We start from the raw sequence: 13,770 nt of genomic DNA, 5'->3' as shown, positions 1-13,770 counted from the left end.
ACAGATGTAGCTAAGTTTATCTATCATCTGTCTGTCTATCTATCTATCTATCTATCATCTATCATCAGTAAAATTATGTTATGTCTATCTACTTTTAATCACGTTCCTTCTCTTACACTGCAGATAGATATTTTTAAATCACTTTATCAAATTATTAATTATATTTCATGTACATTGGTTCATCTATCATTTTCCTTATAATTCATTCTTCCTGAATTGTTGAAGTTTTATCATTTGAAAAGACTTTCCCTAAATTTTCTCCTCTTCACCTTGTGTTCATTATGTTATTCAGCCTTCCTGAAAACCTTCCCGATTAAATCTACCTCGCTATCATGGTCGTTATTTTCTTTCTGTTTAGAATATATGACCCATTTAATTTATTACTTAGAATTATACTACTTTATTTTTATTTTAGATGTCCTAATGTTTACCAAATACGCTTATTTTTTTAAATATAAGTTTTAGAATTTTTGAAATCAAAGATCAACATTTCTGCTTGTCTCTTTTCATTTTCTTTCCCCTTCCCCAATGCCTAGTCAACACCAGGAACACATTAGAGTTGTTTAATAGTTGCTTGTTGAATGAAGTAAAGAATGAAAATTTGAAGTGTAGAGGGTCCTTATGGCTTCAAACCATTGCACTAGTATTCCATGTATTCTGGAGTCACAAATATATGTAATATCAACAAAAATTTCTTTCATATAAGTAGTTTTGCTTTCTGAGCAAAATCCTGATGTACTTTGAGATTCACATAGATTGATATCATCACGAGTATATGATAAGCAGAGAGCTAAGTTCATGGAATTGAACACCACTCAAAGGATCTAAATGCCTATCATCCATTCCCATGTCAAACCATCATTGTTTATATTTGAGTTAATTTCCTTAATTTTGTCATCCTTTTCCATGAAATTGAGGATTTGAGTAGACAACTAAAAGGCTTCTTCCAGTTCTAACCTATCACTTGCTAACCACAATTTGTTGATTCAGTAAGCTCAGATGTTTGTCTAGTAGGGATATTTCAGCTTTTCACATTGAACAGAAGTTAGTTAGATATAAAGAAAAAGTAGATAGAGCGTTAATAAAAAGCCAAGTTGAGAAGAAGAGAAGGTAAAGTCAGTTAAAACTCCCAGACTAACCAAATGGGAGTTCATCTCTGTTCAATTTACTTTCTGTGGTATTTTGCTGGGAGATATGCCAGTGAATGAAACATAAAGGCCAAGGTTTATTTTAATAAGTTTTCCTCCCTCTCTCTCTCTCTCTCTCTCTCTCTCATATACTATACAAGCTCAATCTAACATTCTACCCTTTTTTCTTACCTTCATTAAAAAGAAGCAAGATACATTGACAGAAGAAAACATTAAAATGTTGCTAAGTAGAATTGTCAAAAAACCATAATTACCTGGCTATTTTTTAAAAGATGAAATTGGTTGTCACTATTGACAGTATGATTAATGTATTTGTCCAGTGCGTAAGCCCTGTTTAGATATCTTGGCTCTTGGCAAGTGAAAGAGGTACTTATTCCTCAGGAAGCCATGCCAGTGTCCAAGGATGTCAAGTTTCTTCTCTGACAAATATTTTTCAACAATGTTGTATTCTTTTCCTAACATTCATATACTCATTCCATTTTTTGTTTTGTTTTTATACATATACTTCCAAAAATATGAGAACTGAATGACTTAACAGAAGCAAATGATTTCCATTATATCTTTCTATCAATCAAAGTCCAGTCAGGAGGCAAAAAATATACCAGTAATTTAAACAAGGAACATTTTCTAAAAGAATCATTAACGTATAAAAAGCATTCACCTACCATAAGAGGTAAGGAGGGCTCCAAGGAGGCCAGAATTGGCATATGCAAATAAATGCACTATACCACTAGTTTGGAACATATCAGACAGTGAAAGAAATTGAGGGCTTAGGAGAGATTTCTTCATTAAATGCTGAGATTTCAAAGAACGCTGAGATTTAAAGAACGCATGACTACATGGGGACAAGCAGTCTGCCTGTGGCAAAGAAGCTTTCCAGAGGATGTGGGTCACGCCGATTCACAGAAATAGTCTGCCATTGCCAACGGAAGGGGGCAGATGGGAACTTGTCTATAGAAGTAAGCTGCCCACTGGGGAGACAGTTGCTTGAGGTCAGTGCTGGACCTTTTCCACAAGCAACCACATACTAGTCAGGGCCTAACGATAGTTGAAGTTCACCTGTAAAAGTAGCCAGCCAAGTAGAGACAGCACAGCTTACAAGTAAGAGCACAGCTACTGTGAACGTGAGTCTAGACCTGGTCTGTGAGGGCTCATGAAGCTGAGGCAAACTTCAGTTGAGGCAAAGGACCGTATGGAAACAGCACCCCAATCAGAAGGAAAGTGCTGCCTTGCCACTGTCACCTCGCATTATCACCTCTAGCACTTGTTATTGGAAATAACGCCTAACAAAGCACACAGGCAGAAATGTGTGCAGGGTTCACAAAACAGGGAAAGAAGGTTGGATTCGGAGCCGAGAGACTACAAACTCATATCTGTTCCAATCTGTTATCACTGAACACCTTTCCTTAAAATTGAACTTATTATCTCTATGGTTTACCAAATAGGGAATCTGTATCAGTGCTTTATTCTACCATTTATCACTTATGTCGTCATTCGTGTAATCTGGAGGCATGCTGACATCATTCCAATACCAAAAGGTACGATGATATTGTCTATTCAGTTGAAAATAAAAAACCTGTTTCATTTATTTTGACCAAATATTTTGAAATAATGTTTATTTTGACAGGTTTGCATACCTCATTAACCACAAAAAAAATCTATGTATGCTATGGCTTTTTAAATTTCTTCCCAGTATATGTGTTTATAGTAGTGGGGACATAGGATTAGAAATAAGAAAAAAAAAATAATAGCAAACAAAAGAAATAGAAAAAAAAAACACATATATGTTATACGTGGAAGTGATTTTTCATTGTATATATGAAATAGAAAAAACATACATAAAAACATATATGTGTGTAAATCTATCATATATACTTCAAAATTTAATTTTGACCAATATTTTGGCCCAGTTCTCATGAGATTAAAATTAAAGATATTATTGATAACAGGGTTTCAGATAGTGTCCATTGCAATATGTTCAGTGAAAAGAAGATTTATCAGGGGCACCTGGGTGGCTTAGTCGGTTAAGTGTCTGACTTTGTCTCAGGTCACGATGTCATGTTTCATGGGTTCGAGTCCCACATCGGTCTCTGTGCTGACAGCTCAGAACCTGCAGCCTGCTTCAGATTCTGGCTCTGGCTCTCTCTGCCCCTCCCCCGCTTGTGCTCTGTCTCTTTGTCTCCAAAATAAATAAACATTATTTTTTTTTTCAAGAAGATTTATCAGATGTCCAGAGACCCTACTTCCCTCATCTATGATTTCATAACGAGATGTTGGCAGACTGGCACAGCACTGAAATCTCACGGTTGGAATCCCTGTTCCCCTTTCATATCGTCTGCATTACAAACAGCTAGTAAGAAGTACTCTGCTTACCACACCCTACATTCACAATCAAATGCTGCTTCTTAGTTGCATGGATTCAGTGATAAGCAAAAGATATTTAAACCTCCGTGTTATGTTCATTTTACTTCACATAAAAGCTCATTTCAATCTAAGTATATATGAAAACTTTATCTTAGAACTCTTTAAAAGTTAGAAGAGAATGTAATTTGATATGGGAACATTTAACATACTAAAAAAATCTGTTACAGAACACCTATCATATGCCAGGCCAATCTTCTAAAATTAAAAGCCGCCACATTTTTAATTTTTTTTTTACTTTGCTAAATATAGGTTATTTGATCTTATTTTTACATTTCCTTGTAAATTTTAGAGAAAATAATTGCTTTCCTTCTTTAGTCGATGCAGAAACAGCAGAAGAAAATTAAAACTGAGAGCATAATACATCAGAGGCTCAAGAAATTACCTGAGATGTCTCTGCACGACCACGGACAAATGCCACTAACCTCCCCTGCCTCCTCTGATTTTTTTTTTTTGTTTGATATAAATGATAATAGTAGACACTATCTGAGGACAGACTATCACCAGAGGTCAACTGCATCAATGTAGCAGACATCTATTCCTAAGTTATAAAATTTGCCTCTCCTGAAAAAAAAAAAAATCACCATACTCTGGAGTACTTTAATCTGTCAGATTTCAGGGTCAGACAACTTTCTTAAAGGGGATAGGAAAACTTTATTGAGACTAAGCCAGTGTACTGGACTTTAAGGTAGAGTTACCTTATCATGTCTTACAAAGTTTCAAAGTTATATTCAGATAAGAAACTGAGGGCCCATCGAGAGTATAGGAAACACATTTCAAGCAATCTTTCCCCCAGAAAATATGTTATGCTTTCTTTCAAAAATAAGCATACTGAAATATGATTCAAATACATAAACCAACTTCAGAGAAGTATTGTAAGATTGTTTTCCTTTCTCTCCTACAGCAACACTTCCAGGTACTTTAAGGGATTTCAAGATCATATACAACATCAATGATCACTCTCTGGTTAATGTGAATTGGAGACTTTCAAGCTGAAGAAACTAAATAGGCTATATAAATGTAGTATATTTGAGTATGATATTGCACAGAATTTAAAGAAGAATAAAGCCTGCTATTTTTTTCAGCCATCATTTGCTTATCTCCCATTTATCATATACGTGTTGTATAAGCATCATATGCTAGGTATTGTACCAATACCACAGGCATTTAGATAGAACCGTGCTTGTGAATTTATATAATTACCTATAAAAGGATCTTTAAGAAATGCTAGCTAGGGTGTCTGGGTGGCTAGATCAGTTAAACATCCAACTCTTGATTTTGGCTCAGGTCATGATCTCACGGTTTGTGAGCTCGAGTCCTGCATCCTGGTCTGCACTGACAGAACCGAACCTGCTTGGGATTCTGTCTCTCTCTCTCTCTCTCTCTCTCTCTCTCTCTCTCCACTCTGTCTGCCTCTCTCTGTCTCTCTCTCCCTCTCAAAATAAATAAACAAACATTAAAAAAAGAGAAATGCTAGCTATAAGTAAAACATCATTTTCCCCCTTCTAATCCAAACCAAGTATTGAAACCTTCATAGCTGAAGCAAAGACCCTTATCTTGATGCAGGCTCATCAGAGAAATCATTCTTAGGTCTAGCAAAGGTGTCAGCATAGCATCTTATTCAAGAGCTATTTGTTGATCACTCACAGTGTAACCTTAAACACTTCAACAGACAGTTAAAGAAAGCGAGCCAGTAAGTTTGATTCATTTAATGCAGAATGCATTTAATCAAGCCCTGTGATTGTAAATGAATTCTATCTATTATCCGGTTTTTCAAGTGGATAAAAAATAAGACAACTTTCACCAAACAAAAGGTACAATAAAAAAATGGCATTGAAATATATGAGCTTTCTGACAACAGTATTAGTCACAACTTACACACTGACCTTTCTAGTGGCAGGGACATTCAGTAAGCTGTTACAAGGACTTGGCATTTTCAGAAGTAATAAACCTCTTTAATGTCAGTCATGTGCTAAGCAGGACTACCGTGTCTTGACTGATTACTTTCCAGTGATGTAAAAATCCACCCAAGTGCCTTACTGATTTTGCCACTATTCAGAAGACACAATGGCTTATTTCAAAGAGTTAATAATATTAGCAGCCCCTAGACATTTAATTATCTATAAGAAAGCAATAGAAAGAAGTGATGATTGGCTACGTAATACTCTTTGGAAATATGTGCCAATGGAGCATGGCTATCATACAGAAATGCTTCCATATTCATAAAGTTCCACTCTCAGTGGGCTCCAAAAGTTTAGAGGCTAGCCTGTTTAAGTTAGACTCTCTCTAGTTCAATATTAGCTCCTAATCCTGTTTTTGACTGAAAGGTGTATGGCTTTCAGTTTTTATCTTTATTCTGATTTACCTTAAGTGCTCAAATTCTTAAATTTAATGAAATGTACTAATGGTGGACAACTAGGCTCCCCCTTCCTCTTCTGGCTTATCTGAGCAACTATCCATAATTTTCATGAAAACTTTTCTAGTTTGGAAATCAGGTTGCTGTATCTGACCATATTATCTGACATACTTTAATACCACTTGCCCTTCAACAGTAAAATTTGCTAACAGCTTCTTTTGTATGAATTCTTTAGCAGACTATGGAATTAATGAAACCACAATGTGATTTATCATTTCTCTCTCCACAGTAATTTGCTGTAGCACATATCCACTGCATGAGAGATTGTAAGGGGATTTATTTTTAAAATTCTTTACAGTTGCCCCTGGAAATCCAAAGAGTAGGCATGTTTGCACATGTATTTGTAGATGATTGTAGTCAGAAGTGAAATTTGAAAGAAAATGGTACATGCTCATTACGTACCCCCCCAAAATGATTGTCATATCAGGACATGGTTTTTAATATATTATAAATATATCCCTATGTGAAGCACTCAAGCTTTGTTACCTTCTCCAAGCAGTAAATAATAATAACAATAATAATAATAATAATAATAATAAAATATATTTTAAGATGATATTCTAGAAAGGATAATTAAAATGTAAAATATGCATTCTTTCATGATAGGAACAATCCATGGGTCTTCATACACATTATGATAACTTTTCATGTTATTTTGACCATTCAAGTTTCATGTTACTTTAATCTATTGTCAAATTAATAAGGTAACATTTTGTTTTTATTTTTAAATGTTTATTTTAGAGACAGCAGAGGAAGAACACAGAGAGAGAGAGAGAGAGAGAGAGAGAGATAGAGAGAGAGAGAGAAGATGTGAAACAGGCTCTGTTCTGAAAGCAAGGATCCTGATGTGGGCCTCGAGCTCATGAACCGTGAGATCATGACCTGGTCTGAAGCCAGATGCTTAACTGACTGAGCCACCCAGGTGCCCCACAAATTGACAGTTTAGAGGTTGATGAGACCTTAAGGATTATCCTGGGGCTAAGTGAGAACTCTGTGGTTGATAGAGGGTACACAGTTTGGTCACAACAAAACAAAAGGAGTACATGCAAATCAAAGACAAGAATCTAGACCTTCAAACTTTCTGGTATTTCCTTTCCCCTGCCTTGCATCTTTCTGCGTGGAATGGTACAGAAGAGATATCATATGCTATTCTTTGGTCACTATGCTATAGACTGAATGTTTGTGTCCCCCAAAATCCATATGCTGAAACCTAATACCCAGTGTGATGGTATTTAGGGATATGGCCTAGGGAGGTGTTTAGGTCATGACGGTGGATCCCTCATGCATAAGATCAGTGCCCTTATGAGAGACTACAGAGTTCCCCTTCCCCTTTCACCACGGGAGGACACAATGCAAGGACAATACATACTAAATAAATGCTCTTAAGTGTCCCTCTCCTATTACTGATAAATTTGTTGACTGTGGATGGCATAGTGTAAGTCGTAGGCATAATTTATATATCAAGTAGTAACATCACCCTGGTCTCAACTTAATTTTGAATCACAAAAACTTAACAAGAGATATACTAAGAAAATACATTTGGTCACTATTGAAAGATATATTTTTTAGACTTTAAAATAGTAAGTATCTTTAAAAATATACCTTATTTTAAAGATATGGAAGACAGTTAAAAATAAAGATACTTAAAAGGAAAAAAAAAAACATAGAGCACTCCTGTTGGACTACTTTACTTTATATTTTGAAAAAGGAGATGTGGAGCCAATCAGTTGAAGACTCAGAGAAAGCTCAGATTTTCAGCAGAATATATAGTTTATGTACTCTAACCTCTTCAATTGAATTATAAAAATGAGGATATGATCCTGACAGCAGTAAACTGCTTATGGTCACAATGATAGACTCTGATTTAAAAGCCAATTTTCAACCTTTAGTCTAAAATACTATTACATTTACCTGGAGAAAATTATATACAGATTTCTTTCATAGGTTAATATATTTGTTAAATTAGTGCTCACATTTACCAGATATAAACCTTTATAGCATATTTAAATTTGCACTGTAATGCCCATTCATTTTTATTTTCAAGATTTTGTAATAGAATTTAGATAGTGTCTATTTCCCCAGTTTTAATTTTATAGCACCAGTTTATTTCATGAAATAAAATATATAAAATATACTTATATAAATATAATATATAATTTATGTAAATATAAAATATTTATATTTATGAAACACATTAATATAAAAGATCAGTCAACAAAATCAATAAAACTTCTCTAAATGTTAAAAGTGCTCAAAAATAATAGATTTAGCCTGATATCAGTACACTTATTTTGAATTTCACTTAGATAAAATCATATTAAGTTCAAAAACCCATTTTTATTTAGCTAACTTATATAAAGACATCAAGAATGGTTAGTTTGTGAAAAGAAAGAATACGCATTCTTCTTTTGTTTTTAAATCTGAAATATGTGGTGAATAGGATATTAGTAAATCTGACATTTTAATGGGTTTCTATCTTGTAAATTTGTCCACTTTCAATAGCATTTTGCCACCTCCATCCATAAAATGAACATAAAATAGCAAGATTTATAACATCTTCCCATGAGACCCTCAATCCCACACAGGCTACCAAAACAACTAAAACACCTCCTAAGGAAATAGACAAGAATAAAAGCACTCCACACCAGATTTGAAGGGCTAAGTTGAATCCACTGGAAGGCCTATACTAAAAACTGAATATTAAGCGAAGTTTGGCTTCATTTGATTCTGAATTACCATTTTAAGTTTATCTCTCTTTTTCTAAATTGAGTATTTTTGATTCCACCATTACAACCCATTCAATGAATATACCTAAAACCAGCTAGTTATGGTATACACGTTGAAGATGTTAAATAAGAAAAACAAATTTGATTGACAGGAGCATGTAATGACTGCCCCCCCCAAAACAAAACAAAACAAAACAAAACAAAACAAAACACTAGAGCGTAATGTCTATTTTCAATATGGCCAGTGTGGCCAAAAGAGGTTGGGCCAGTTTTCCAACCTAAAACCAGCACGACAAAAGGAGAGAAATATGAGTGTTTGTGTGTGTGTGTTACAAATCTTGTAACTTAAAATTGAACTTAAGCAACTTTAAACATATTGAGAATTTTATCTGCTGTGAGCCAAGTCTTTTACACACCTATAGATATCCAGAGATCAATATTGGCAGCACATGGGTTTGGAACACAAAAGCTGACAGGCAAAAAGAAGAAACAATACATACACTAATATCAGCTCAAATAGTCCCCAGTAACCTCTAACTAGGAGAAGAAAAAAAGAGATTGATAATCAATCTCTCCCCCACAAAAAAAATTATAGTTATGATGGCTACATATGTTGCTATTTGGTTTAATACAAGCCTTAATTTAGCAATATGAATCCGTAAAGGAAATTTTAAACTGTGTTAATTCAGATGCCTTTTAATTTATTTTGGCATACATTTCCATGAAATAAATATTTATAATAATGCAAATATTTAATTTTGCATTTATCAAATGGATATATAAATAATATTTACTTATATGATTTATGTTTACCTTCCCTACCAAAAAGTAATAATCTTGAGGGAAGAGACTCTCATATTATTTTAGGACTTAAGAAAATCTCTGACACATGTAAGTATTGAGTAAGTGGGTCTCAAATACTAATGGAATCCATTATATAATACAAGATAATATAAAATAGTCATATCCATTTTATATAAAGCATTCCATAAGGTGGAATCAATTGTTTTTAAAGGACCAACATGTTCATAAATAAGGAGTAAGCAACATCCTTTTCCAGGTTGTTGCCTGTATATTTTCTACCCATTTAAAGTATTGATTCATTAAAGCAGCCCATCCTCTGCTCTCTTGTTGTGCTCCATATTTTAATATCCACACAACATCTAGCAAACCAATTATGAATATCCTTTAATGTGCTATATTAAGAGTTGCTACATATACTTTCAAATATCTTGACACTTTAATAATACTTTAAAAACAACCTCAACATAGCAAACTGCCTGGCAAAACCAAATGCAACTATTTCTAAAAAGAAGTTAAAATCAGCACTCAGTACTCAAAAAAAAAAAAAAAACAAACACATTACCCCAAAAATGTGTATGTTACAGAATAAAGAAATAAATTATATTTTTGAAGGAAGCACCTAGAAAAATCTTTCCGTCCAATTTCAACATATATGTGCCCTAATTAGATAGACTTGTCAGATACTTAAAATGTTTAAATTTCTCCTTCAAATCTTTCTGCTACATTTCAAATTTTGATCACGCACTAAATTAAAAGCTCTATAATAGCATCTTTACTTCTAGCATCAACAGTTCTGTAAAATAATTTAGTGCTCTTGTCCATATGGTTATTAAATCAGGGTCAGAATGAATGCTGATTTAGCCCCACGAAATACTTGAGTATACTGGATCCATGTGGCCCCATGGAATTTTTGATTGATAAGAAAAAAATTCAGCCTCAAGTATTAGTTTCAGCATTATTTAATATATTTACTTATCACATTGTCATTAGCTGTTTGTTGGGGGCATATACAGTTTGATACAAAATATTATTGCATTAAATATCAAGTAACAAATGATTTAAGATAGATTTTTGATAATCATTGGTTATAGCCTGCCTTTCTTAAAATAATTTATACTCCCTGAAAAATTGTTGAAATCAAAAATATGTGCTAGCTATGATACAGTGCGTGATTAATTCTTTACATTTATCTATGTCGAAAAGTTAATAAAATGAAACTCTAGAGAAATAATAAGATTGCTTTAATTAAAGGTAGAGAATTCCAGCCATTTCCACTGAAGCCAATAATTTGTCACACTGCAAGTAAGAGGAGCACAATTAGCAGCAGAGGAATCCTACAGTCTTTATGCAGAGTGTACTCTATTCAATGACAAAAAGGAAAAATACAGCTTCTCCTGGACAGACGCTCCATATTCATTCCTACAGGCCATGCCATTTGCGAAAAACATTTCTGACCTTTTCCACTCTGAATTCTGCCCTTCCATTTCTGGAACCTACTTTACCCAGGGTATATATCATATATAAATTATAAATATATTAAGCACATAGCCATTCACTAGTGCCTTTTTTTTTCCTTCTTAACCATTTTTGTCAGGGCCTGGGTCTATAAGAAAATTTAATTGACAACTAAAGTTGAACTATTTAAGTAACATTTCTTAAATTTAAACATTCTTAGGGAAACGTTTTTGTTAGTAAACCCTGGCTTCTTAAACAGTGCTGTGAAATTTAATTTAGTCTTTTGTGATTATTCCACTTAAAAAAGATGTTTATTTTTGAGACAGCATCTGAGAGGTATAGGAGCAGAAAGAGAGGGAGAGAGAGAGAGAGAGAGAGAGAGAGAGAGAGAGAATCCCAAGGAGGTTCCATGCTGTCAGTAGAGCCCTACCCGGGGCTCAGTCTTACTTTCAGGAAACATGAGAACATGAGCCAATATAAAGAGTCAGACACTTAATCAACTGAGCCACTCTACTTTTATGCTTATTCTACTTTTATGCTAGAATATTACTACAGATTTAATAAAGCTTTTGTGATATACCAGGGACATACTATGAACCTCAGATTCTTGAAAAGTCTCCTAATAACAACTTGTTCATCTGTCTTTCTTGCTTGTAATTCACAAAGGTGAATGTGACTTCCTGGCCAAGAAAACATAAAACTCCTGCCCAATTCATTATTAAATCAAATATCATATCGATTTCTTATACTCTAGAAACCATCTTAACTATTTATATTATTTTAAACTTGAGCAGTCATTTTAAAAATTATGTTTTTTTCATAAAGAATTTAATGAAATCCAAATACCACTTTTACTTACTTTAACTAGAATTGTTCCAAGATTTTTTATTGTTGCTGTTATCATATCAAAAACTTCTGGGCCTAAATTTAACTGAAAGCCAAACTGTGAAAGCTTTAGAGTTAATGGTATCAAAGACCCAATTTGATATCTCAATATCCTGATTATTGCACTATTTTTATTTTCTTGACTTCTATTTCCTTGATTAAAAAAGGTCAGATTATGGTGAGGTCTAAAATACAACTCAGTTACTGTGGATTAAGAAGCCAAGGAAGCCCTACCTTAGATTTCACCCTATAATGACCAGGAAGCAAGCAGGAGCAGTCTATAGTTACTAGTATGTCTTCTGACAACAACAACAACAACAAAAAAAAAAAAAGGTAGTGGACTAAAATCATGGTGTTTGTAATCAGACCAAAGGTTTACCTTGATCTCAGAAATTTCCTTTAAAATATCTAGAATGCTGGGATTCAACTGGCAACTCTATATAGTTTCATAGGATTGGAACGCAAATTCTGAATAGTACACGAAACACAGGAGGCCAGGTAAAGGGCTGCTTTCCTTTTTTCCTTTTGGAATTACTTAAAGGAAATAATAAACTCCTTTGCTTTTCCCAATACATGAGTGTGTGGAAGACAGATGTCCTTTTGTTTTTTGGGTGTTTAAAATGTATTTTTATATATTATTTTTTGATGTCCCTTTGGAAAGTGATAATAAACTGAAAGTACAGTTGTCCAAAATTATCAGAATCTGGCCTCAAACAAATGATTATCTATTAGAGTTGTAAAGTGGGAAAAAACAAGAAATTCATCTTTTTCAAACATCATCAAGGAGAAAATGGTACCCTAACTGGAATAAATGCAGTTTTTTTGCATACAGTCTTCATTTTATAAAAGTCTATGTAAATGGTCTTTGGGTTCATGGATCCAGTAAGAAGAAACGTCTGCCCTGTGCATACTGGAGAGATTATTCATAACTTAGTATATTATATGTCAGATTCAGATATACCCAAATCCTTAGGGCATAATACAATCATAAAAAAACAAAAACACAATTTTATACCTAATCAAAAGGTTATCACAAAGCTCAAATTATGTAGTATTCAAAAAATGTTTTTAGTATATATATATATATATATATATATATATTGCTTCTTTATAACATTAAATTACCTAAACATCCACACATGCCTTCAAAGACATGTCCCCATGAACACATTTCATCTGAACAACATACTGCTATCTTACCTTCCACAGAATGTTCATCTGAACAACATACTGCTATCTTACCTTCCACAGAATGTTCTTCCACAGAATGCCCTAGCATAGGGCAATGATAACTTTAGACGTTATTGCACATTAAAGAGTTATTTATTTTTTTATCACCTAACCCAAAAGTACAAAGAGTTAACCTGTCTCCTATTCTTTCACCACTAGGTATTTCTTAGCTTTTTATCTGCTCCTCCACTCACTTCAGCCAATTACCTTAAACCCAGTCCTTAACTTCAATATTTTTATTCATGGCCCTCTGTTTTGTATTCCACACTCCTCTTATTTCCACCATTCTTTCTTATCTTTCTTTTCTCTCTTCCTATTGTTTTTTTCTCTTAATTTCTAATCTTTCATAGGAAAAAGCTTTATTTTTATGCTCATTTTCAAACAATTATAATTGTTATGTACTTCTGATTGTTGAACTGGCCAATGATCTTGAGAATTTTCTTCAGAGATCCATTGGTCCTTCTCAATTACTTTGAAGTTGTTAGGTACCAACTTTCAAAATTTCTTTGTCAACTATGATTTCAGAAATGCATAGAGGTCATGTACACACATATATATAATGCTATAATATATATTGCACAACATATGTAAAATATATATTATAATGTATGGACTACTAATATTAGGTCATATTCATTGCTTTAAAAAAAATAACCATATAGGGACACCTGGGTGGTTCAGTTGG

The sequence above is a fragment of the Lynx canadensis genome, chromosome B1 (assembly GCF_007474595.2).
Source record: "Lynx canadensis isolate LIC74 chromosome B1, mLynCan4.pri.v2, whole genome shotgun sequence".
NCBI classification, from domain to species: domain Eukaryota; kingdom Metazoa; phylum Chordata; class Mammalia; order Carnivora; family Felidae; genus Lynx; species Lynx canadensis.
The sequence above is the reverse complement of the archived record's forward strand: the minus strand, read 5'-3'. Positions refer to the sequence as shown.